Source organism: Cygnus atratus, chromosome 4, assembly GCF_013377495.2.
Source record: "Cygnus atratus isolate AKBS03 ecotype Queensland, Australia chromosome 4, CAtr_DNAZoo_HiC_assembly, whole genome shotgun sequence".
Lineage (NCBI taxonomy): Eukaryota > Metazoa > Chordata > Aves > Anseriformes > Anatidae > Cygnus > Cygnus atratus.
The window spans coordinates 21,788,707-21,816,647 of record NC_066365.1 but is presented as its reverse complement, the minus strand read 5'-3'; positions in this window follow the sequence as shown (position 1 = coordinate 21,816,647).

Genomic DNA, 27,941 nt, shown 5'->3' with positions numbered 1-27,941 from the left:
AGCTTAATTGAATTAATGCAATTTCTGATTTTAAATGTGATATATTTTTCCATTTTTCGAACAATTTAAAAACTGCTTTCCCAGAGTTCACTTAAAAATATGTAGCAAGTAAAAAAAAATTCTACTGTCTGCATAATTCAGAAGGATTTAAAAACAAAACAAAGAAACAAAAACAGATTAACGAGGGAGGTTAAGGAATACCGTCAAACTTCCACGTTCGAATGCTTCCAAAATTTGACCTAATGTTAAAAAAAAAAAAAAGTTTGATTATTTAATGTGCTCTAAGCCATAGAATCCTGCCAAAATGGAAATTCCAATACCAATAAAAATTCCTGCTAGGCAGCCAGCTCACATTAACACAATTCCTGCTTTGCATTTGGAGGAGAATCTCCTTCATCTACCTACTTCCTCCTTGTGCGCATCCAAAATAATTAAATACAGAAATACTGCATTCTGAAACATTTACAGAGCCTAATTCTCCTTTGGACTATTGCAGTAATACAGCAGAAGCATAGCTAGAAGTTGTATGTTCCCAGGGAAAACTCTACTATTATGAATATATATTTGCATATTAAGTCAATGTTGTGAATTTATTCTAGAAGTCTAATGTAAAACAGGGCTTTCCTTCTTATATAATTATTCTGTGAGATTACAGCTATTTAATATCAAAATCTTTGCATAAGTACTGGTTTTGGTTTAGACTCATATGATGGAATGAACTATTGAAATAGGAAAAAAGACACAGTACAAGGCCATTTCTTTCTGTTGTATTTTATTCATACAGAATATTATGAATTTTATTATTGATGAAGCCAAGAATGAAAGAAGATAGATGTCAGAAGGCAGCTTCTTTGTATTGGTGCGAAAGAAAAATGGCTCACATAAAAACAAATAAGCCTGAAACTATAAAAATACTGAACATAAAAACATTTTTTTGTGGGAGGGCAGGATTATTTTTTTTTAATGGGGGAATGGATAATGTTATAAGAATGATTCAGATATTGCCAAAGTATGGTTTCAAGAAAAAAATATTAAGAGACAAAAGTAGGGCAGGGCAAAATTAAAAAATGAAATAGCAACCTGAGTTTAGGATCTAAATCCATATTCACACCCTTCATAGTAGAGTTGATGTTTGAAAAGTGCTTAACACTCAGGATACCCCATTGAGATCAGTACTTTAGAACACTAGGGTGCTAAGAACCTTAGTGTGAATATAGACATCTAACTGGAGGCTCCTATTTTGTGACTCTTTATTAAAATCTGAATAAATAAGGCAGTGTAAAATATAGAGGAAGGATCTGTTGCACAAGAGAGCTCTGTTCTTCACCTGAATCCATGGAGAACCCAGAGCAGGCAACTTATGAAATTTTAGGTTGGCATTACAAAGTAGGTCTAGTTATCAGGGAGGGTGGACTGGAGACTGTCACTTGTCAAAGCATGGTATCGTAGGAAATAAATTGGAGGATGAATTAAGAGAGCCACAATTGAGAGGAAGCCAAAACAGAAAGAAGGGAAAACACCGTAGTGGGGGAGAAAAACAATCACTATGCAGAGTTCATATGAAGGCAGAACTTGTTCTCCCAAAGAGGGGGGGAGGGGGGGGAAAGCTATTCTAACACACTTCTATTAGCCTGTTCATTTTGAGTACTGAGCAGCCCGTGATTGCAAAATACAGACATTCGCAACATAGGCTTCTGTGATCTGAACATGTTGTATCATAAAGAACAGAGACTTAGAGGTATGAATTTCCTCTTTTCCTATCCCGTGTCTCACTCCTGCTTTTACTTGACCATATGAGTTATGAACACAACTTAGAATCAGTATCAATCAAACGCTTGGATCTGAAAAAAAGATATTATCCTTAATAGAAAAATCCTTGGAGATTTTTTTTATACATAAATTTGCAGAATTTTTAGTATGCCATTTTATAGTTTAGCAGGTTGGCTTTCAAGGCACTTGGCCCACACTAATCTTTGAACCTAATAGAACAATAACGTTGCTGTTGCATTTGCATCTCAGCACAGTGGGTATATATTGCTGACAAGCAGAATACTTTTTTTTCTCAGGGAGTTCAGGCACTGCTAATAACTTGGTAACACAACAATTAAGTATGAATATAGTGTGATTTAGCTTGTCAAACAAAAGACACAGCATCATTTTAATACCCAAAAGAATCAGAATTATGACTGTCTGAGAATGTACTTGTTCGGCCCACTTGCCTACTGTGGCTGCTCATTGCAATCTTTATTATAACTGTATTTTTGTTGATGTTGTGGAACTAGAAAAATTTTCTTCAAGAAAATGTAATAGACAGTAGCCCAGTTCCTTCTGAGATGTCAAATACCTACTTTATTATAGTGAGAAAGTGACAGTCAATTTAAACCAGAATTTATTGAGAACATTAAGAGCTGGAAGGGCTTTGGCTAATCACTGTAATGTCCCCAACAAATGGTAAATGAAAGCATGAGGAAATTGAGTTAACGCGAGTTAAAAGTTCACATACTTACTGAATTATATTAGAAAACCTAAAACATAATTAAATTATCTAAAACTGTTCATTTCAGTCTGTCCTGTTCTACTGAATACATGTGATAGTATTTTCTTAGATGCATCGCAGTTGACAGGTTTAGCATGCATCAGATTAAAAGCCAATGAACAAGATCAAAGGCTGAATTATTTACTCAGGTGCAATATTCCGAATAGTTTTGCGCAAAAATGAGGAGAGTTTTGTGTTGGTGCTTGTTTATATCCTTTATTTTTGTAACTTAAAAAATCACTATTGTCCCAACTAGAATGCATAGATAAAAATGTATGTTTCCCTGCTCTTTTCTCCTCTTATACAGAGTTTTTAGGGAAAAATCTGGGGAGGCTAAAGTAGCAAGTAATGTGTGTATGCCCATAGACATGTATTGTAGGTATGATGATATGCCTTAAGATCACAAAAGGTATATCACTGGGTCATGTACCATTTTTCTACTTCACAAAGATCACTTTAAATGCCTAGATTGTATAGTAAGATATAAAGTTTAAAATAATGTTTTCGGAGTTTTTATGTTACCTCAGTGGAATAATCTTTCAAATACTTTTTTGGTGTTAATTTAAAGGGATAAAAATACTTTACTAGTATAACTGGCAAGTTTCCTACAATCCCTCTTGCAGTTTCAAGGCTTATGGAAATGACAGTGGTTAAGGAAACTTTGTGGGGTTTCAGCTTATGACATAGTAATTTGTATGTGAAAACAACGGGCAGAACTTTGAGTATCTATGAGAAATGTGATTTGGTAGTCAGGTACCATCTTACAGCAGCATTCTCACTTCTGGCAGCAGAGGGGAGTATATCAGGAAAAAAATATCTGGGTAGTGAACAGCAGAAATGTTTGCAGTTAGGACGCTTTCTGGTTTTATAGATTTTTGTAGCTTTGTTTTCTGGACATGAATAAAATCACAAGGATTCCATGTAGGATGACAGTCAATGCTTTGGCTAACCAGAGTACAGAACCACCATCTGAATACCTTTTCATGAGAAGTGTCAATGTTAGCACAGAACAGAAATCATCTTTGTCATCTAACATACAAACGTTTAAGGGAAGCCACTAATGGTGGTGGAGGAGACAGATCTGGCAAAAAGAGGTGATAGAGTGACTGTAATAAGATATGAAGATGGCATTTCAGCAATGTTCAGAACTGGATGGATCCCATATGAAATTTTATCTTTTATTTCATATTAAGAATGTTTTTTTTATCCCCAGTCTTTAGAAAAATAGTTGCATTACAGCTAGAAATAGTGTCACACATTTGTCTCTAACTGCTTGCTGGAAGAAAAAATACATGTACACAGTACACAACATACACAAACAAAGCTTTTTTGCTATCATCAAAGAAATAATTCTTTTATGAAATGAGGAGTCCTGTCCACTCGCATTTAGTATTTTTAAGTGCTTGACTACCTGAAAGAAAGGATGTCATTGATTGTTTATTGCTTACATCAAGATCAGAATCAAGAAATTATGTCAGTTTGGCTTCCATAAAAGGTGAGCTTCTAAAATTCATTCCAATAGTTCTTAACCCTGAAGATTAGTTTAACAATAAGGCTCTTTCAAAGGAAAAAAATGCATATTTTTTTTTCAAATATTTGATGCTTTAGTATTTTCCCATTGAAGTTTCTTAATTGTAAATTGTCATAGGTATTATAGATATTTGAAAGAAATAATGATAGTTCATTTGTGTAGCAAAGAACACCTAGTTTTGATGCTGGTGTTCACACACCCCCAGCCACCCACGCTACCACCCCACCACCTTTATAAATACCATACTTTGGCATGTGTGGGTAACTTGAAACCAGCTTCAGGGAAGCCTCTGAAAACAAACACGGGTTTATTTCTTGTAAATGCAGAAACACCTTCATTTAAAATTGAGACACTTGTACATATCTTCCCTCTTTAGACTGATAAAACCCCATCAATTTCTCAATCAAAAGAGAATGGAAGATAAAAGTCTGTGGAAGCACAAACCAGCTTTGAAAGCCCATTACAATCCAACAAGATGACAAAACCTAGAGTAACTTTCAAATTGCTAGTGTATAAAAGCATGAACAATTATTCAAGAGTGATCATTTTTGAGGTGCTTTTTTTCCTTTCAGTCTGAATGCAAGGGGTTGTTTCTAATGAACGAGAAAGAGGAAAGAATTATATGTTATGGCTGTGAAGTGCTTTCTAAAATTCCAGCATCTGTAACAGGTAATCTAATTCCCTTCACTTTAGCTGTAAGCGGCTAGCCCTTGGTGATGAATGCCACGTATCTTACAGTCTTTATCCACCTCTCTGTTAAGTTCAGCGCTGGTGAAAATTCCTCTGAAATCAATGCACTGTACCGATGTAAAGCTGGTCTACAACAGCAAAGAAACAAGCTCTAAAACTCAATTTCTTTTACCTGGCTGTTGAGTAAAAATAGTTAACTGCTTTTCAAAACACTTTGCAAATGATGTTTGTAGATATTTTAATGAGATTTCCTGAGGATTTTTAACTTGCTGCTTTTTACTTTAGGATGTCCAAGTGTAGGTCAAAATACCTTTCACTCCAACCTCACTGGCATACACACTATAAATCTTTGCACTTTCACTGTGTTATGCAATTGCTTTTGCTCCCGTGAATCCCACATAATACAGAAAAAATGTTTTCTAATATATAGCTTATATTAAAGCAATAGGATATAGTATGTCACATTTCTTATGAGTAAATTCTAATAATGGCTTACATAAAAATGAGAGTATCTCTTTCTCTTAGCTTTGAATTTAGAAAGTATTGCAGTATCTATAAGCATCTCTGATGTCTGCATAGACATTCATCATGCTAAAATGATTTGCCATGCCTAAACAAGCTTGAACAATATGAAATTTTAAAGATATTGCTGTAAACCCATTCTTTAATTTTACTAAAATAATGAAAAGCATATTTTACTTTAGTTTACAAAACATTGAAATGCTAATTCATAGAAGTGTTTATATTCTTCACATATATTACATTGTTTTATGTGGTACTAAAAGCTTTTCCTCTTTTTTTTTTTTCCACTTTCAGTTGTTCCTATTTTATCTGTTTTGCAGTAGGAGTTTCTGAAATACATAGACTTGTTATAATTTTAACAAAATTTCTAGACATTATCATCAACTTAGACTTTCTGATAAGAGAATATCAAATACTGAGCATGTGTAACTTGAGTTTAAATAAGAATATTTCTTGTCAAGCAACAGTGAAACAAGTAGCAACTTATATACAGCATATAGCATGTTCAGATAAAGGATGAAGTTCAAATAAGAAAACTACATAATAAACTACAGGTAGGCCCCAGTTATTTGTAGGTTAAATAGAACATTTTAGCATAACTAGAACTAAGAAAACAGAGATTAATTTTTTGGTAAGGAGAGGTAGCTTTAGGAGTTTATTCTCCCTGTGTATGAGATGCCTAAGCATCACTGTTTTTGTATTTATCAGTTGACATATATGGAAGAGGTGTTTTTGTTTTGTTTTGTTTTTCAAAAGTACATCTAGCATTTAAATGCATAATTTCCATAGATTTTTCATGGGGACTATATGATTAACTACCTGTCCTGCTTTGGGAATTTCTGTGAGAACATTCAAGGGGTTTGGCTTGTAAATTCAATTAGTTAGCTCTAGTGACAGGAATGCAGAGCACTGCATAATGCAAAGATTGCCCTGATTTACAAAAATAAGAATTCAGTCTGAGATGCTTATCTGCACAGACTTTCCTGACAGAGGTATATACTTCCACTGCTTTTAATGGGACTTCTTGTGGGCATTTGTGTAACTGAACCCACAATAAACTGGAAGCTTTTTAAGTATAGGAACTGCATTACTGATATCTAAATATGTTTTCTTTTTGTTTTAAATACACCAGTGGTTTTTAAAATAAACTTATTTTTCATATAGTAAACATTAGACTTTATGTCGTCACTTTCAGACCATGAAGTCTGAAGAGATGTTACTGAAACAAAGTTCTTTGTCATATAGGGCCACAGTTAATAATGCAGAATATTAATATATCACAGAATGTATTTGATTCTTAAAAATGAATACATGTGCCTGCTAAGCAGAGGAACTCTGTGTCCTTTAAGTTCTTAGCATGTACTATACCAGTATGCTATGGTTGAAGATGATATTAATATTAATGAAGAATGGAAGTTGAGTTGTAGTGATGTTCGTTCTTTCCCCAGCCCCCTACAAACTAAATCCATTAGTATGGATGGCTCGTCATTAATAAACAGGAGAGACAAAACAGCTCTCAGTGCAGGGACACTTTTGCATGACCTTTGGTACGATAAGCTTGTACGTGGTCATTGTGCTGCTTCAAGTTGACCTGTGCAGCAATGTTAAATCTGACGTAACTGTAGAGAAATATTATCGGTGCTTCGTGTGCAACTTCAGTGTTTCAAAGTGCTGAGCTTTAAGGGAAAAGAAGGATTGAGCTTTTCTGTTTCTATGTCATTATACTGATTACAACAGGGTTTCATCCAGGGATCTCAACTCTAAATCTACAGAAAATTGGTTGTCAGGGTGATTAGGGAAAAGCTGCAGTTTACTGCTTTTTATTAAAAATTAGTACTTCTAATATGCTGTGCTATTCATAGCTGACTCAGGACCCACCTTGTTTCTGGACCTCCACCAAAAGAATTATTTTTGATTATTAAGGCTCGACGCAGTCCCAACGGATTTCAGCATCTAAAGAATTTCTCATCTCCTGATCAGGCTCATTCTTCCAGACACTGAGAAATTGCTTGGAGATTAAAAACACTAAGAACACTAAACTCTTGATGCATTACAGGTCTGCTGAGAACACTGTTTTCATGAATTATGACAGCTGCAAAATTTTCAGAACAATTTTAAGACTGTGGCTTTAAAAAAAAAAAAAAAAGTAGCATATTATTTTTTAAATTAAGTATTATTGTTTTAATTCCACTCTAATATTAGACAAATGAAGCTTTAAATGTACCTTCCTTGTCTACCATTTTTAAAGCTCGTGTCTGGATAAATGGCCGGACAGCAGAGATGTAAATGATTAGTGGTGTCCCAGACAAAGTGACAAAAGCATGCTTGCATTTTACTGTGTGTGCACCAGTGTAAATGACAATGAATTGTGCAAATCACAATTGGTACTTGTAGTTTGCAAAATAATTAACTGGTGTAAAAAGTCTGTAAAAGAGGTGTGTACTTAATACTAAGTGATTTTAAAGTCATGTTTCTGCAATGTCCCAGGCAGAGTATAGTGAGCAGAAAAGCAAGGATAAGCATGATCCCCTGACTTAGTATGTAGAGCACTAGCCTCACTGCTTTCCCAGAATTATTTCAGGTATACAGCTACTCTAGCAATTTTAAATGCATATATTTCTGTTTATGTTCTTTGGGGTATGTGATTTTCGTGTACAGCCATCAATAACATTGCACTTGTGCAGCCCGAGAGAGCCTTTGAAAATGCTGCACTCCAAAAGATTCTCAAGTTTGGGAATTGCATTTCCAGTCTCACCCCAGTCCTCACACGAGGCATCCTGTATTTCTACCACAGCTGTGATTGTCTCTCTTCTTTTCCCCTTTTTTTTCCTCCAAGTGCCACAACCTGTCCCTGTTCCCAGAATTAATATTCTTGCTTAATGTGGAGAAATATGGACATAGTTATCTTAAACTTGTCCAGATTGCAATGAAAACTTCAACTATGACCTTCTGGGGCAGGGGAGCATCCTGCCCCATTGGTAAAAATGAATCTGTCACTAGGTAATAGAGCGGGGCTCTGAAGAAATTTCCCTGTGTGTATTTTCCTCTTATACATAATTAATGCTGCTTTTTAGATCCAGTCTTGCTTCCCATCTTTTTTTTTGCCAATACTTCTGCTTCCTTTAATATCTGGACTCTACTAGCTGCTTTAGCAAGCTGATGGAAACTGCTGCTTGGAAACTCATCTTCTCCACAGGATGTTTTGCTGTTCCTGAAGCACTATCTCTGAGGTAGGAGAAAGGGCAGTGCTATTCCCTGGGTTAAGTCAACAAGAGCTGTGCTAAATATTTTTCAAATGAATGTAAGTTTTTTATATCTTTTAGTGCTGAATCTGATGTAGATTTTAAAAAGGCAATTTTGAATCTAAAGAAAAGAATTGAAATGTCATTATCTGAGTCTCATTTCATCAACTTTAAAGTTGTGTATACTGTATGACTTTTCATTCTATTCCTATCTGCCAAGAAACTTAGGCATGCTGTAGAGCTTAATATATACATCAAACAAAAAAAAATCTTTGTTAATTTTAAGGTATTTCAATTTAAACCCTGTTAACTTCAGGAACTCTACATCAAGAGAAGAACTTCTCAATATTTCTCTCTGAACTGTCTCTTTTATCTGCAATCTGCTCACTTTTATGATGAAAAAATTAGTCAGCTCTTCAGTCGATCACATCTAGATGATTTCTGTGAGTCATATGGCAGGAACTGAGTGCAAGGATCCATTCTGGATCACAGAATGTCTTGTGATGTATTCTTACCCTGACTATTGTGTTCTGGGTGAAAGTACTAGATGTTACCTTCATAATTCTGGGGCCTGAACAATTTGAGTAAATACTGACAAAGAGAGAAAAGGAGAAGGAAACTGGAAGTAGTCAAGAAAAGGAACATAAAGAAACTCTGGTCTCACTTAATTTGTCTAATTTTTAGTTCTTTGGGTATACAAAAGACAGAGCCCCTACTTAACCATATATTTATGCTTAACAAAGTTCTAGCATTAATGGAATGCAACAGCTAAAATTTAGAAGATTAATTATAAACGAGAGAGCAGAGATAGCTGACACAGTTGCTAATCAGCTGGAATAGAGCCCTGCCCTTGCCTCTAGGAGCCGGAGCAGGAGTTTGCTGTGTGTCCACGTGCAGCCTCTGGACTCACGAGGGAGGCCCCCATTGCCCTCCAGGCAACGACTGATGATCTCTCCTGCCTTGAGTTCCCCACACTAACACTGAGGGAAGGAACACAATTAGCAACATAATTACATGTGGAAGTACAATGTTTGCTGACTAGTTTGTAATCTTCACTAATACGGAAAACACTGAAAATGTTACTAGGTTTTATATCTCTTTTTTTCTCATTCCTATCCTAATTCCTTATTCCACAAAACACATCCTTTTCTGCTCCTTGCATTATTTCTGTTAGTAATTACAGCAATTTATTGTCTTTTAAGTGGAGAAAGCAAGTTGTCTCTTCAGCAAAAATACACCATAGGTTATTTGAATTAGGATGTTTCAAGAACAGTACAGCTGTCCCGCTGTGATAAAGTACAGGCAACGCACTCCCCGACAAAGAGTTGCTCCCCAGCTTTCCTCAAGGCCCCCTTTAGGTACTGGAAGGCCGCTCTCTCAGCCTGTCTTTGTAGGAGAGGTGCTCCAGCCCTAGGATTTCTTTGACATCTTTTTCTTTTCTTTTTTTAAAGTGCTTTCTTCTTCTGCAACATCAGAGTAATCATTACAATTTTATCTGTTGAGAATATGTCTTAAGTGACTCATCCAAACCTAAACTCAGGGAGTGTAGTGACAGGACAGGGCGTAATGGCTTTAAGCTAAAAGAGGGGAGATTTGGAATAAATATAAGCAATAAATTCTTCACTCAGAGGGCAGTGAGGCACTGGCACAGGTTGCCCAGGGAAGCTGTGGATGCCCCATCCCTGGAGGTGCTCAAGGCCAGGCTGGATGGGGCTTTGGGCAACCTGGTGTGGTGGGAGGTGTCCCTGCCCATGGCAGGGGGGCTGTAGTTAGATAATCTTTAAGGTCCCTTCCAACCCAAACCATTCTATGGTTCTAGTTTTTAAAAAGCATCTTTTACTTCCTGTGTTACACATCGCTAGCTTTTCTGGCATGATCACATAAATCCTCATGTTTTCAGATTTAAAAAATAACAGATTTTAAAACTAAGCAGAACCATTAGAATGACTTTTAACTATCATATGCAAGCCATGTGAGTTGCAAACATTCCTTCTTTCTCAGCCGCAGCTTTAAAAGTAACTGCACTTTAAGGAAATTTGGTTGTCACAGATGAGCACTGAAAAATAGTTTCACTGCAGTCCATTATTCCAGATGCCACCTGGTTATCTATACACCTTTTTGTTCTCAGTTTGGACAAGTCTTTTGCATTTTGGTGGACTGCTCAGTAAAACACAAACAGTAATATTCTAGCTGGTAAGCCTGTTTTTTAAAGCTTATCTTCTCAAACTACTTTTGAAATGCACTTCACTATATTCATGCATAATAACAGCACTGATAATAATCTTAAGGGAGAGAATGTTATTATGTTGAATTGTTAATATTGATTTTTTTTTCTGTCTGGAATGATAATGAATGTTGACAGTGTACAGTATTTCAGTGACTTTTTACTTAATATGTATTTATGATGACCTATCTTGTAGAAATAAGTAACAAGAAAAGGACTTCACGTGGGTTTGAATCTGAGTATTACAAAAGAGGCACAACAATGAAGTGAAGACTTCATTGCAAATGGTAATCAGCTTCTCTTAGCCTTGGAAGTGCAACTTAGACCCTTAAAGAAGTTTCCTGGAATATTACATCTTTTGTATATGTGCAGAGTGCTAAAACTTCTCATTGGGTCTGTCTGAGGAACGCAGGTACTGTTGTGGTGTAGGCTTAACATTTTCTTCCCCATCGCTACAGTGTTAAATAATTGATAATAAACAAAAGTGCTTGCAATTGGTGGCCACTGATCATATTTAATCACAGTGAGATGCATTATGCTTTATTTTATGCTTGTGTGAAATTAATTTTTACAGAGTAATTTTTAGGCCACAAAAATTAAAGCTTCTAGTGTAAATGCTGACACAACTTTAATCATAGTAGCATAAATGCAGCATGTGCAAATGATAAACCAAAGGAGATAAACCAGTTCCTATTTGAACTAAGCTATCTACCAGACAGAGGGATGGATGGATAGATGGGATAGGTAGGTAGGTAGATACGAGGTGTTATAAGGTAATAATTGCCAGGGAGTAAATGAGTATATTTTATCAAATTAAATATGTGATAACAAAGTAGGGAAAGTGTATACATTTAACAGTTGTTCATTTTTCATTCACATGAATGTGTAAACACACAGAATATTAGTACCTGACAAAAAGCTAAGAGGAGGGTTAACATAACTGCGAGGTGGAGTGTTTAATGGATGAACTTAAAAGCAGATAACAATATAGCATCCCATGTATACTTTCATAATTGTGCATTCCTCCAGAGATAATGGATATCATTATCAGAGGCGCCTGTCCTAAGAAACTTGGCAAGGTTATGATTGTTTGTTACAGCTTTGGTTATATTAACATACACATTAATATTTATAAATATTTGATGTCATGTTAATTTTTCATATAAGATGATTTATGTAATGCTGCTGTGCCCTGTTAGAGGGCATTTGCAGTGTGCTTCAGAAGGGAACAGAATTGATGCATGTTCCTTAAGAGGACTTGCCTGTGTATTACAGTGCTCAGTGCATTATTCTGGGGAACAGTGATTTAAAGATAAATTATCTGAATTGCGGATACACTCCATTAACGTTTTAAATAAAACATAAAGAAAAGACCACACTAAAAATAGGATAATATTAACGTGTGCTTTTTTCCCCTAAATAATGAAAAAATTAGTGTTAAATTCCTTGGTTTGACCTACATTCTGAGACCTTTTTGTTACATTGGGGAAAATGAGTAATTACTTTCATGACCTAGTTGTAGAAATTTGGGGGGAAATATGCAACAACATTCCAAGTAGTTACTGAGGAGAGAATAATTATATACATAATTATATATGTATATACGTTATATATATGTACCCTTTGATGAGGGAGGTAAATAGTAAATCCAACCACAAAGAAACAGAAAATTTAGCATTGTCTGAAATGGTAAATATGACTTCAATCTTAGATGAAAAATGTCATAGATTTAAACAATTATGTCATTCAGCTTTACTATTTCTCACTGATAACTTGAAGAGCAATTGCTCATTGAGTTTTGTGAATTAGTGAATATGCAAACAAACATGATGCAGGAATAGTGTATTGTAGTTTATTTGACAAATGTAGTTTAGTTTGATTTGTTTGTAATGCTTCATACTTACAACAAATAGGGTGTATTTTGCAAAACAGTGAAATTGTTTTGGAATCTTACTTGAGCACATGGTTTGCTAAATCTTTGGGAAATGTACAGAACCACTTTTTGTTAAATATGTTGAAGGTAAATAGTTTTTTGTGCAGCAGTATTAAATAACATGTATAATACACATATATTCTTCTGTAGAGAGCCACACTAATCTGTTTATTTTACTTTTTTACACTTGGATCGTGAAGCAAAACTTAAGGAATACACAAAAACAAACAACAACAAAAAAACAGTGGTTTACTTTCTCTTTTGTTTACGTGTTAAGCAGGTATTTAAAGTCACTTTCAGCTTTAAGAATGGCTTTATACTGATGTCTGATGTTTTCTTTAGTTGTATAATATGTGCTTTCTGGGTGTATAGTATATGCTCTTAATACAGGACTACTCCATTCACAGCTTACATTTCAAATCCACACTTCGTATAAATTTTGTTTGGAGTGAGTTAAAGTCCCAGACTTCTGAAATCTTGGACGTACCTGTGGGACAGCATCCATGCTACAGGTCTTTCTAGGCAGAGTACAGGGTGCTGCTGCACTCCTAGAACAAGCAGCATTAAGCATCTGAGCCAGCAGAACTGAGCTCTGTATACTACCCTCTGCTGAGCGGATCTCCAGAAACTGCTCAGCTGATCCTCAGTAAAAATGAACAGTAGGATTTGGTAAAAATGAGCCTAGTAGCCCCATGTTAACGATAGACTTGTGTAAGTTTGGGTGCAAAACATGTCATCATTATTCTCAAAACATTGTATGGCTTAGTGTTTGGTTTTTGTTGTTTTTTGTTTGGTTGGTTTTTTTATTTTATTTTTTTGGTAAGATTTTGGGTTAGAAAAATAATTAACTCCCTAAATATAAGTAGAATATATTAACCTGTTATAATTGCAGACAGCTGGGGTGATAATGAACTATGACAATCTCTGATTTTATTCTTCCTCACAATGTGCATTCACCACTTGTCTTAAAAATAACCAATTTTAATTCTGCCTTTTGAATACTAGGATATACAGTTAAAATGTGGTTGGTACGGAATAGTGAATCTAGTGTCTGGCTCTGCCATAAATTTGATGTCAGGCCATTTAATTAGGGGAGATGTCTCATTTCCCATTTTGCATGTGTCTGCTAGTTACACATCTGCTTTAATCTAGTCATGTGGACTTCTGTCGCCTTTAGAGAGGCAGCAGTCCTAGAAAGCAGCTCATCCCTTCATGAGTGCCTAACAGTGCTGGGATGTATTGCTCATGTCTTTCCAGTCCTTGAGGGAAAACTGGGTAAGAAAAACTCAAACTTCTATGTGATTTTTATTTTTATTTTTTGGTAATGCAGATGAGCTATTAGCAGTGAGGATATGCAGGGAATTGCTTAGCTCCACCACCACAGCAAAGCAGTCAGTTCTTCTGAGACAGGACAGTCCCGAGGTTCCTGTACAAGTCCACTGTCCCTCTTCCCACTCCTACTGAAGGGTTTCCTGACCACATGGCACTGGCCATTTCAGTTGCCTGTCAGCTTCCAACAGCTGGGGAAGGGTTGCAGGTTCATTAATTGCAAAACAATACTAATGTTTAATATCTCATGGTCCACAATAGAACTGATTGAAGCACAGCCTGTAACAGCAGTATACAGGTCCAGTTGCCTAGGGAAAAAAAGAAAGTAAAAATTTATCTGGATGAGGTCTTTTTCAAAAAGTGTATTTATGGTTTCCAGAGTGAAGTATTAAAATCCATGGAAGTTCTTTGGAAAATGCTTTACATGTCAAAGGAAAGGCTTTTTATCAGTTTTAAAAACAAGAAGACAATTCATTTTTTTTGTTCCACTCTTGTGGTGTGTGTCCTGTACTCTTAGTCAGGTGTCATTGAGGGTTGATGTCCTTCTGTAGAATTCCTGTAATCTGGACCTTGACTACCCAAATGCCCTGCTTTGTTACTGCGAAGTCTTTTGATTTTTGAAGTCAGCTGATGGGATTTCACTTTAAATCATAGATGTGAATAAACGGTGTCTCTTGATTTTGGTGTATCTGATTTTAAAATGTTTCCTACACTGGTTCTGTTAGGTACAGGTGCATTTTTAAAAGGTATGTCATTATACATAGCCTTTTGCCTTCAGGAATAATACTTTGGTGAATGTGTGGTTAGATTTGGTCAACTAAACTTACAATCTTTTAAAAACCAAATCTGGCAGCCCACGGACCCGGAATTGGATCAGAGCAATGAGAGTTGCATTAGAACCCTGTGTTACAGACAAGCTGCTCTAAGTGAAAGTACTAGAGAATAAAGTATAGGTGGATTTAGGCTACCATTTGTTAAGTCCTCTTCTCAATTTTCAGTACCAAATGAGAATTTCATCAGAGTTAACTACCATGGAAGGGGAGGGCGAGGAGAAATTACATAGAATCTCTGAGTTGGAACATGATTAAGTAGCCATATGATGTGGTAACTGAAACGTCAGTGCACATTAATGGGGCTTTGCTGTGGGAAATACCAGTATGGGCAGCAGATGCTGACAGTGAAAAGAAATGGCGAATTTGTATAAAATATAAGCACCTATTGTCTAATGAAAATCTTATAATATATTTGATAATTTTTAATGTGAAGTTTAATTTTATGCAGGCTTTAAAAAATAAATGTATGTTAGCCCAAATGTACGTTGATGGCATTATTGGGAGTATATTTCAACCAAAATGCAAGTGTAAGACAAAGTAAGTCAACAGAAATATTTCCATTATTTTTATTGCACTGAACCCCCAGGTTGTTCTTAGTCACATGTTTTATTGATGAAATCTTAATGTTTCTCTAGAAAGAATATGCATGGGCAATGCTTTTTATTAAGTTTCATTGCCCAAGTTGTGAGAAATTCAAATAAATATCATATGTATTGAATGTACATTGACTAATTAGAAGCAAAAATTCTAAGTAAATCTTGAGTTTTTATTAATACTGAAGGGAGACATTTGCAATATATTTTTGTAGGGTTTGTTGCCTTTTAAGCTTCTAAGTGCTTAAAGCCTGCCTGAGCAGTGGTTGTAGCTATGTATTGGCAGTAAGAGGAGCCAAGGAAGCACAATCTAAAATTTTCAGCTATGAGAGCATATAGAAACAAGCATCCTCTGACAGGCATGGCTTGAAGTAAAACCTCAACATTTCAGATAACAGGTAATTTCAGATTTCAAAAATTCATACATGTCAGGAGAAGTGATTCAGTGCAACATCCTTTTCCATATCTTTCCTTTTCTTGTCTGTTGTGTTGCTGGACATGGAATATTTGGGATCAGGTAGGAGTACATGTGGTAGAATTTAATGGAGAAAAGAAAGCAATAAAACCAATTGTTGAGAAGAAACTATTAAAGTGCTTGTTCTGTAAGGGAGAAGTCCACTGATCAATGGTATGGTCTGAATGAAGACACTTCTCAGAATGAAATGTCTTCCACCAAGAAACAGTCTGGTGCTGGTGTCCTTATTTAAAAAAAAAAAGGAAAGGTAACTTAAAACAAACAGGAAGAAAGTCCTACACCATCCATGATATCCTATGACAGCAGACCAAATGTTGGTTGAAGTACTGAGAGGGAGACAATTACTGTAAAAAATAGCAATTTTTTTTTAAAGCAAGGGATGATTTTAAATATTCATTTTAATAAAATATTCTTGTAAATAGAAATCCTGCAATTGCTTGTACTCAGTACAAATCAAAGTAAAATACAAATGCAAGTAAAATATTTAACATTTCATTATAAATTGGTAATATATACTATAAAAATACACAGACAGGAGTTATTAATGCATTGATGGAAAGGCATTCAGCTGTAAATGACATTTCTTTACAACAAAGCAACTAAGAAAGGTGACTAATTCCTTTCCATTGACTTAGCAAAAAATTTTTGAATAGGAAGAACATTCAATAGAGATTTTTCAAGGTAAATAGCAAATTTGATTCTTTACACTGCTTAACTTTTTAATAGAGTTTACTTAAGTATTTTTAAAAGCTGCTGCTGGAAAACCGGGTCCATATTAGTAACTAGTATAAAGTGAAATTGGTAAAGCCATGATGTAATGCAGAAGTTTGAAGTTCTCAAATAACTCACAGTATTCTTAAGATGCCTTTAAAAAAAAAAAAAATCTAAATGTAATTTTTTCAGTCTAGGAAATATTTTTATAACAAATCTTGAATATGATTCAGATCCTTGTTTTTTATCCTGATATTTTTGTCTTGCTGTAAGCTAGACTACATACAGTGTGGAAATTCATACCTAAGTGGGGGGAGGCAGAGTTTTAACAGCCTTCCATATAGTGTGAAAATTAGTCTGTGTTAGTTATGACAAGAAACACTTCCTCTAATCTCTTCAATTATTTGCACATCGATTGATATGACAAGTGCTTGGCATCACGAGTTACCACAGCTAGCCAAAAGAAGCCCCATAATGAAATTGAAAACCTCCCATTTCTGTTCCTTTACACTGTTGTAACTGTAATAGCCAAGTAACAATCTGGCCGTTTAACACTGTTTCCTATGTCTGGCACAAACAAGCCAGGAAGATCGGGAGAATAAAAAATAACAGAACGTAGATTGAGGTCGATGATACATATTTCCCACAATCAACTACTAGTACTTTGAACAATTGCTTAGACACATTCATTCTTGTCTTACAACCTAGTAAGCACTGTTGTTATTTTTCCTTTTGTTCATTCAGGTGTTCCTTCAGACACTTTCTCAATGATAAGAAAATGTTTTCTTTTATTTTCTAATTTTTACCAGTTGTAGAAACAGAACTAGGAGTATTGCAATTGTCAGCCATCTGAACATTTTCTCCTGAAAGTTTATATCTACATAGTAAGAATGCATAATTCCACAATTACATCAGGACTTTGAAACTAATTTATTTTGTAGTTTGGTGAGCTAAGTTACAAAATGGCTTTTAGAGAAAGGATGAGATTATATTAGACAGCCTAAGCAGTCTCACATCTATCTTTTGGCTCTGTCCTAAGCTCTTGGCACAGCTGAGTGAGAAAACAGCCTAAATAGAAGCATCAAAACTAACTATTTTTTAATATGATGTTCAAAAAAATCTGACTCTTTTCCTTTCACTGAGATTTCAATTTAAGAATGAAACCTACTAGATTAGCTTTTCAATTCTTGCAGCCTTCAGGGTAAGTACGGAAGAAAAAGATTTTGAGTCACTTCCACATAGGTAAGCGTAGGGTAAATGGTCCTAGAAAGACTTGTTTTTAGGTTATTCTGGATTAAACAGGCTAGAGTGATGCCGCAAGGGCTACTTGACATAGCTAAATCACTCCAGTGGTACTGGTACAGGGTAGGAACATTTGGTTTAATGCTAACCTTGTAGGCCGAATAGTAGCAGTCAAGAGGTACGGAGGAGCGAGCTTCAGGGTAAGGTGCGCTGCTGGGAAGGAAACGTCCTCTGTGGAGGGTGAGGTTTCTGAAGATACCATCTGAACTAAATCTTTCCTACTTAAAACTTGCAGCAATTTCATTCCAGTCCTTCTGTCTGGTTTCTGAAAGGACACTTGATGATGAGCAATGGACTTCAAAATAAAAAGATCTTTCTTTTTCCGTAGTGGTCTGTGTGCTGCTCCCAGCACAGTCACATTTTTGTTAGTTGATGCCCACACATCTCCTGTGGGCAATTGAAGTGCAAAACTGAAAGGGAAATATTATAAGTGCAAGGGCGTTGAGAAAAATGTGAGGTGGACAAAGCTGTGAAAAAGCTCAGAGTTTAAGGAAGGTGGATTTGGGACTGATACGTGTGACTGAAGGAGATGTATGCGGGGAGAGCAAGCCAAGTGGGATCACCTGGAGCACATTGCATAGGATGGCATCCAGGTGGGTTTTGAATATCTACAGAGAAGGAGACTCCACAACCTCTCTGGGCAACCTGTCCCAGAGCTCTGTCACCTTCACAGTAAAGAAGTGCCCTCTCATATTCAGATGGAACCTCCTGGATAAGGAATAGTTATCCCCACAGTACCACAGAAATACCTATGACAAAACAAATAATGTCTTTATTCAGTGCATCGTTCTAGTGGCGTGTAGTAAGAAAGATCAGGCAAAATCTATAGATTGTAGGAGATGAAAATGCCTAGTGATTAACTACTTTCCCTTTAAATAAGACTGTCCTCTAGAGAAGCTAAGTAGTTGATCCTTGTAGGTGGTATCCCTATATCTAAAAGCCGGGTACAGAATTACAGTTACGTGGGCAGCCTTGATTACTGATGTCATTGATGAATTTTTGATTGTGTGATGTAGCAACTTCATTGCTTTTTGCTATCATTTCTCACTGTAATATGTAAAAATAAGTATATGTGCTTAAATAGTCTGATATTTACAAGAGGATTAACACATGCAGCTACACTTCTCTAAGCCATAGTAGTACTTATACATATAGAAAACAGAGAAAAATTAGAAATATTATCAGCGTAGGCATGGAACCTATTATCTAATTAGAAAAGGAAGTGGTGTGTGAATTTGATTATTGCCAATGTTGTTACTTATTTGTATTGCTGTGGCTTCTATGAGCACTCAGACTGCAAGAGCTCTCAGACTCACTGCATTAGATATAGCATAAATGGAAAAGACCTTTCCTGCTTGCAGAGAACTTACTATCTAAGCATAAAACAAAAGCACCACAGCAGTGCAGCTAATGGTGGCACAGTGAAGCAGCATTGGTCAGCACAATAGAAGTGACCTCATCACTATCACAAATACTGTTTGAGCTTTCTGAGGTATCACAGGAAAGAAGATCTCTAAGAAGCAGCTAGAAAACAAGTGAGATAACTTTGAGACTTTTTTTTTTTTACCAAGAATTTCTTCCAAGTGTCAGAGAAATCATGGAAAAAAACGCAGAGATGCATTTCAAAATTTAAGAATTGGCAACAGTGGCTGGCATCATATGCCAGTCTTACATGGGTGTTGAGCTCCTGACAGTAAGAAAGATGACTGGCAGGATGGGAAAGGGCAATGGGAGAATCCTTAAAATGAAGACAAGTAGCTGAAGTTCAACAATAGAGCAGAGGCTGCCAGAAGAAAGCGATATTGCCATGGTGTCTGAAATGGCCAAAGTGTCAGGCTGTAAAAATATAACCTTTGCAGGAATGCTCTGGAAAGTTATAAGCCACACAAAAGTAAATCAAGAGATGTCTTTAGCTATTCTTTTACTTTCTATTGTAGAATTCCTTCTGACAGACATTACAAGTTTATTGTTCTGAGATTATTTTGAGAACTATTTATTCTATAATAGATAAATATAAATGCATGCAGAACTCTAGTTTTGCCAAGACATGAGCAATAGATTGATTGCTGCTGCTTCTTTATGATTTTCCATTTCTTTATGATTAGTGTCAAACCAGAAGACCTGTATTTTTACAACATGAATATACGAAGGGTTTCACTGTTTTTCTTCTACTAAATGCTTCAGAAAGAGGAACTAGAGCTGTGTGGTTTAGAAAGTTCTAAACAGTTTCATTTTAAAAAATAAAGCTTTTTGGAAGCTATTTCCTCTTCCATTTTGCCTTGTTGCAAGTCCTGTTCCCAAAATAGTGGGACAGCTTTTCTTTGAGTCAGCAAATGTTAGTGTTGGCAGTAGTGCTGTACTGGGATTTAAGTTTTCTGAGTTTACCACCTTTTGTCTGAATTCAGTGATATCATAAACGCGTAATAAGTATTCAGTGGTCTTTATTACCTTTCCAAAAAAATCTTACCATTTCTTGCCAAATCTTATATTGCAAGTTTTCATTGATACACTATTTCAGATCCAGTTTTGATCCAATGTAATTTGGAAGAGGTAGTGAAGGATCAGACATGCTGTTTGCGATGATACTGCCATGAAATCAGCAACACAAATGTTGCACTGATGTAGTAGTAGCTGAGAATTAAAAAGTGAAGATAATGAAAGTAAAAGTGGTTTTATTTTGTTTTTCATCTTCTATTTCATTTTTCTATATTTACATTTCTGGGGAAAAAAAAATAAGAACAGAAAGAACTTGCGTATCAAGAAGCCATGGGTGTTTCAATATCACCTTACCTAATATACCCTGTGTTCAATATAAACCCAAATGAAAACAAAAACAGAAGGTTGAAAGCATATGATGGAAGGGACTACGGCAGTCCAAATCGCTGTCAGTGCCAAAACTGTCTCTCTCCGCTGTTGGAGGTTCTCCAGTGCTGAGGTAAATGTGTGAAAAGCACAGGGTTCCAGTCAAGCTGCTGCATTTCTACATACACGTACGTAAGGCACATTGTTCTGAATACAAGATGAATATAATGGAATCCAAATTTAGGTCACTGTAAGTTATTAAAATAAATTATGTTCAGAACTTCTATTTGAGGGTAGAATTGTCTGTTAGACAATTCTTTTTGTGTGTAATTGTCACTGATGACATTTGGAGTTTTCCATATATAGTTTATAGTGATTTAAGAACTCTATATATTCAATTCAATTTATTTTATTTCAGTTTAAAAAAAAAAAAAAGTATTTTAAAGCATTATGAACTTTTCTCAAGGCAGAAAAATAAACACATTTGAACAGAAAAGAACTGGAATTGCAGAAGGAGAATAATTCGTATACCCTGAAATATCATAAATGCTAAGTTAAAAAGTAAAAGAATTTGAATCTAGCAAAGTCAGTACAAGGCCGTCAATATTAGTTCCTGTGACAAAGCTTCTGATTGCTCTGTCAGTGTATATGAATGTTTGCTTTTCTGTGTCACTTCCCTGTTTTCCCTAAATGGAAATCTCTCTATAGAAGATGGGCTTTCTGCATTCTTGTAACCTTTTTAAAGGTAATGCTTGATCGTACCCACTTCCTCAGGTCGTGATGCAGCAAACATGCCTGTGTATTAACAGAACTCTTGATCATAGTTGTCATACTGTCTGGCACCAGATGGAAGGATTAAAAAAGGATTTCTGCCTAGTAAACTACCAGAGTTACCATGCCTTTTTTTATCTTTGCACCTGATAACCTGGACAGTGACATGGTTCAGAGCTGACATACTCTTTATCTGTGTCATTGCCCATGTACTGTCCATGCAAACATATAGCTTACTTCCACACTAGTGTCTTTCTTCTTCCTGGATTCCTCCATCAGCAGATTGATCTACTTTGCAGAAAGAGGACCCCTAAGTCATTAACAGCATGTGGGGCTCCATGTGTTATTATGCTAACACACACAGCTTAGTACCGTACCAATATGGGAAATTACCATTTTCAGCTCATGCTGTTTCTCTCACACAATAATTTTGAATGCCTATCAGGATGTTACATTGCTACAACCAAATTAAAAATATATAAGATTTTTTTCACCATAAGTTACATTCCATTGTTGTGGAAAACCATGGTGACCCTACAAATAAGATTCATGTATGAAACAATATGTAGAAACGCAGGTCAAAAACCAACTGGACTTGCATACATTGTTCCTCAATAAGAGTAAGTGAGGTGTTCTGAGAATTCAAAAGAAGCAGGGACTGCAAGAAGCAATTATATTCTCTGATGATCTGATACTGTTGGAAATAGGAAGCTAGCCTTCTGTTGCACAATTCCTTTGTCAGGCTTCTCTATAAGGTATGACAGGGAAGTGTTTCTATTAAAAACTAAAGCATCACTTGACAGGAAAAGTGAATATATATATTTATAGAATATAAATATTTATACATTTTGATTTCATAAAGAAGCATCAGAATATCCAAAGCTGCTGTGAAACTGGGAGAAATGAGCACTCAATCTTGAGCCTGGAAAGACCGAAGAAAGCTGAGCATTGAACTGATATTTTTAGAATACGAAGTTCCAGAGTGTATGTGAGTACACAGAGAGGCTGTAGCCCCATGGCAAATGTATCATGCACCTCTGTTAGGCTCACTAATCCAGCTCTTCTGAGACAACTTCTGTGATTCCAAACCTCTGAGCCACTTCAAAGAGCTGCTGTTTTAAAAAAGTATCAAAGACATGCTGGAAATAAAGCTCTGCCCTCTGAACAGAGAACAGCACCTATCTGGTGGTCCTAAAGAAAGTAACTGGCAGAGTATTGTATGCAGTAGGCAATATTTAGGCCAGGACAAGTACTTTGTTAAGCATTTGCAGCCCCATGACAGCCCAAGGTCCTTGTAATTCTAGAAAAAAAAAAAAGGAAGAGTTCCCTGAGTCAGATAAAAACCAGCACTTGCTGCTGAACCCCCCTAGTGCCATCCAGAGAGCCCTAACACCTCTCACCGAGCACCTAGAAAGCACACGACCACAGCACAAAATAATCTTTACTCTCATACAAGTATTAAGAAAACAAAAGAAAAATTAAGAAGGTTATTTCTTATTTTTCTGTGGGATAAGCAGGAGATGCGCTTAAGCTCTTAGAAGCAGAGGAATACCAAGAATAGTTTAGAAATTCTCCGTAGACTGTGTGCAATAGGCAAAATACAGTAACTGTTGTAATGGCACTCATTTGGAGCAATCTGCCCACCTCCGTCATGACTTGACTGTTTGTCGTATGCATCAATAAAACCAATGAGCCACAGCATCGTGTGCTTTCATTTCTGGAAGACGAGGCACCAGCATGAGTTTTTAATGTATGTGCGTGTTTGTTATAAACAACACATATACCAGTGAAGATATTTGGGGATCTTGTGGTGTGGCTTTTCTCTGCTAGGGCAAAACGATTCGACTTAAAATTTCTATTTGCAGGAAGGACCGCATCGCCCAATTTCCCTGTAAATATCTTCAGCTACTATTTATTGTTAGGCTTCTCCAATTATGCCATATATGATTTGATTATTGGGGTTAGCAGAACCATGGCTAATGGAATCAGTATCATGGCTACAGCAAGCTTTGTGCATTCTCCCTGCCAGTTTTCTGCATAACTACACTTATGTCACTCAAGCTGCACAGGGGTACTCTAACAATTAATTGTAAACCAGGGGGGAAACTTTTAATGGACCTCTTCTTGAGATCTTGTGTTAAAAAAAGAAAAGTTCCCATGAGTGAAGTATAAGTTAGCTTTTCCAGGGGGAAAAAAGGAATGAATTACATTTCTCTTCTTGTCCTTTAAATGAATAGCATAGTTTGGGTGAAATTATCGGGCAATTGCATGCCTTTTATGCAGATAATGCTATTTGATGAAAGCGGTGTTTTGATCTGCTGAGGATAATACAGATCCAGGGTTGGATTCATTGGTGAGAGTAAAGCTGTCTTCTGTGATAACTTCATCTCAGCATGAGGTCAGACGGGGAAAACTGGGATGGGGGATTAAAAAATGACACAGTCGGAGCAGTATTCAGTTCCCTGCTGTGCTCCTGGCTGCACACTATAGCTTATGTTTCTGATCTGTTATGGTATTGTCTGCTTTTCTCTCCCAGAGCAGAAAGAGATTGCTTAAAACTTTTCTTTTTTCAGCTAGAGGGATTAGTTCAGTGCAGCTTTTTTAATTAAAGAAACTGTATCTTTTTCAATGTAATTTAAGGCTGTACAAGAAGGCCATCAGCATTCATAACTTAGCACTATTACCTGTAACAAAGCCTGGCCGTTCATTTCACATTCAGAACAAGAAATCAGCAGTGAGAGTTTGGAGGGTTAAAAATTGATAATTGGTCCTGTGATTGAAAGAATCACAGTTAGCCATTATCTCCTCAAAGTTTTCTGTGGAGGAATTTCAGACAGCTTTGCAGTTAGTTTATCTGGGCTTTCTTAATTAAATTTCCATGACATCAGGAGAGTGGTGAAAAAAAATACTCTGATAAGCGAAGATAGACCGAAGCATATTTTCTCCTCTAAAAATCTAAAAACACCCTCAAATATGAGAGTGGCATCTATTGAAAATGTCTTTGCAAAACAGGCAACATCCTCTTTAGATCCATGTTTAGTTTCACTCAAGAGATTTTCTAAAAATATAACTAATACCTTTATTAATTAGGAATAATACGCAAATAATGTATACGTGTTGATGATACATAACAGTAGTCAGTGTGTATGTGTGTCTATAGAAGTGTGCATATGCATACACGTGTGTGGACGTCTATCTAAATACATATCTATATGGACGTATATGTGAATATGGATATACATCCACAAACACACGCACATATTTTTTTCAGCTCCCAGAGTTGAATTTACAGCTCAATTTAACCAAGGTTAATGGCCAAAACCTTCAAATGTTTCAAATAAGGCCCATATGGTGATCACTTTACAAAGCATACAGGGACTGTGCTTAGGTTGCAACATACACATTTCCAACTAAATTCCATGCCAGATCAATTAGAAACAGTTCTCCTGAGCAGACAGGAACAAACACAGATTGTTACCACTACACTGCCTGAACTCTTGTCTTCCAGGAATGAAAGCAGTCGTCTTCAATAGGACATACTTTACTAGCAACAGTCTTAGAAAAAAAATTAAAACAGTAATACTTTAATAAAATCTCAGTTTATATGTGTCAGGCAGAGCAATTCGCATCTGAGTTATCAAAAATAAAATAGCAGATCACTGTCCCTCATTAGAGCTTTTAGTTAGACGTATGTTTCCCCGACTGCATTTGTTAGTGATGTCTTCTACTGGGAGGACTACATGGGAGGGAGGAGGAAAAAGGAAAGAAACAGACAACAGAAAAGCACATATGGTGTGTGTTTTCCTCATTCTGTGTGCTTATCTTTTTTTTCTTTTTATTTTTTTTTCCCCTCAGATAATCGTTTCTGTAGATTTCCTTTATTTGAACAGTTAATTGGTGGAATTTGTTACAATGATTTTTTCATGTGTCTTTCAGCCAGAAAGCTAGGAAAAAAAAAAGTTAATTATGAAGTTTTTTTGAAACAAGGCCTCTTTCTTCTTGTAAAAATCATAAAATATGACTCTTTTTTATGGAAACCTCTGCACACGTGTGTCAGGCTTGTATCTTGACTTGTGAGTTGCTGCAAGTGCTCTGCATCCCCCCGTAGATGGACCGTGTGGACAGTCACCCCATTGCGTCCGTGCTGGGCAAGTGTTACACCAGCAAACACAAATCTCGTTTTTTTCAGACTCAGCTACTCATTCGCGGCGATGGCGATAGCAGCTTTTAGTGATGGCTCCTACTTCTGAATACAAGGTGATTAAAATGACGATGAGCTTGATTTTAAGGCCGTAAGTTTAGCTCAGCCTGTAGCTCCTAACGCGGCATTAGCGATGTCTGAGAGCCGGTTTTGTATTCCCAATCATGTGCAAACCCCTTCAGGTCCCTTTGTAGGAACCCAATGAAGAGGGTCAGCACTTGCGTGCAGCTCAAGTGCATCATTTCACCAGAGGTCAGCCCGGCACGGAGCTTTGTTTTACGCGGCGCAACACAAACTAATGTAGCGGAAACGCATGACCCCCATTTAAAGGTTGATTTGTATGATAATCAGTACATTTAGTGGCTTCAAAATGAATGTGCGTAAGGCCCTATCTCGCTTTAATTAAGGTAATTAAGACATATTTCCCTCTGCAGACAGCTATTTAATTTTATGGCTCTGTCAGCGATCGGATGAGGAGCTCCGTTCTCCAGTTGCGCGCAACTCGGAGGGCGCCTTCCTCCGGCAGCCGCCCGGGCTGGGGGCAGCATCCCTCAACCCCCCCCCGGGGGCAGCGCCCCCCGACCCCTTCCCAGGCCGGGGGGGGGTTGCGGCAGGGTCCCGCAGCCGGCCCCGCACCTCCCGGCCCGCTGGCGGCGCTGCGCGGGGATTGCGCGGGGATTGCGCGGAGCAGCTGGAGGGAGGCAAGGGGGAGCGGGGCGAGAGGTTTGGGAAGGGGCTGGCGCCGCCGCGGAGGGTTCCCTTCGAAAAAACCTCGAAGGCATCCCCTCGAAAAAAACTGGTAGGCGAGGAGGGAGGCGTGCGCGTCTTTTCCTTCTCTCTGCGCCAAACGGGGAGAGAGTAAGGCAGCCTGGAGGGTCCGGTGCCGTCGGGGAGCTGGCATTAGGAGGGCGCTTTCCCGCAAAGCTCCGGCACAAACGTGGCCGCACACTTCTCAGGGTAGTTTAAAGGCTGAAGGATGAAATGTAATTAAACTTCGGTAAGCCCAGTAATGCGACTCGAGTTGCGGAAAGAGTACCAAAATAACTTAGGCTGAACTTCAAATGCGTATTAATAAGTATTTGACATTTGTTGTTTATCCGGTGGGCTTTGCACAAGGAAGAAATTATGTATTCTTTCTCTTTATAATACAGGAGCAGCTAGAGCCACTTCGTTTGGGGGCGGCAAAAAGTTCAGTTTAGCGCCGGATGAATGGCTTTGGCTAAGGTAGTGCAAATTAGCACAAAAATACGCCACTTTTTACATTTGCATTTGCAAAACACGAGTTTTAATTTGGCGTTAGGAGACTGTAAGCCAAAAGCAAAAAAAAAAATCCAAGAAGAAAACTGTATCTGAAGCCATGACTCTACGAGATTTGCTTTTAATTTGGCAGAAGCGCCGTTTCGTGCAGCCTGCAAGTAGAGTTACGGTGTGTGGCTAACTTCGGGGTGAAGATTTTTCACGTTTACCTCGCTGCGCGTGTTTTGCAACAAAGAAATTTCGTGCGACTTGCGTTCTCGCACTCGGAGTGCTTTCTTCTAAGGACAACCCCCCACCCCCCCGTGCCACGTTTATGTTGAAAGCCAAGGTCACGCCGGCGCTGCCCGGGCACGCACCTGCCCGGCTCTTCGCCCGGAGAGGCGTTTGGGCCCCCTGCCTCCCGGCAGCCCCATGGGTTACCTCGGGTAAACCTCCCCACAGAACTCCTTCCCCAGACCTCTTCCTAACAGGAGTTACTTGGCAGCAGAACAGCCGCTTTCCTGGGGTCAGGACAAGTTGACCAAAACACCCGGTGTCGTTCCCCGGGCGCTCGGTGTTAGGAATTCACGCACCGGCTGCCCGCTGCAAAACGTTCGCCACACGCGTGGCTTTCCCTCAGAGCCGCTGCATAACGGCGCTTTATAATGCGGGCGGGTTTGTTTTTGTTATTATTATTATTCTACTTCTCATCTTTCCGTGCAGCATCCGCTGCGGTTCCCCGGCGCGGCTCCCAGCCCCGCGAGGGGTTTGGCACCCTCTCGGGCAGGGCCCCGAGCAGAAGGGCGATGGGCGCCCCGGGGGGAAGGAAGAAGCCCCTCGGGCCAGCTGTGCGGCTGCTCGCCGACCCCCGCGGTGGCACTGCGGGCGGGAGGCGGCACTCGGGGCAGGGGAACACCGGGGCTCGCCTCGGCAGCCTTCAAACAGCGGAGCCGCGGCAGGTGAATGAACGGGGAAAGTTTGGGCAGCAGAGCCGTCCCGCTGGCGGCGGG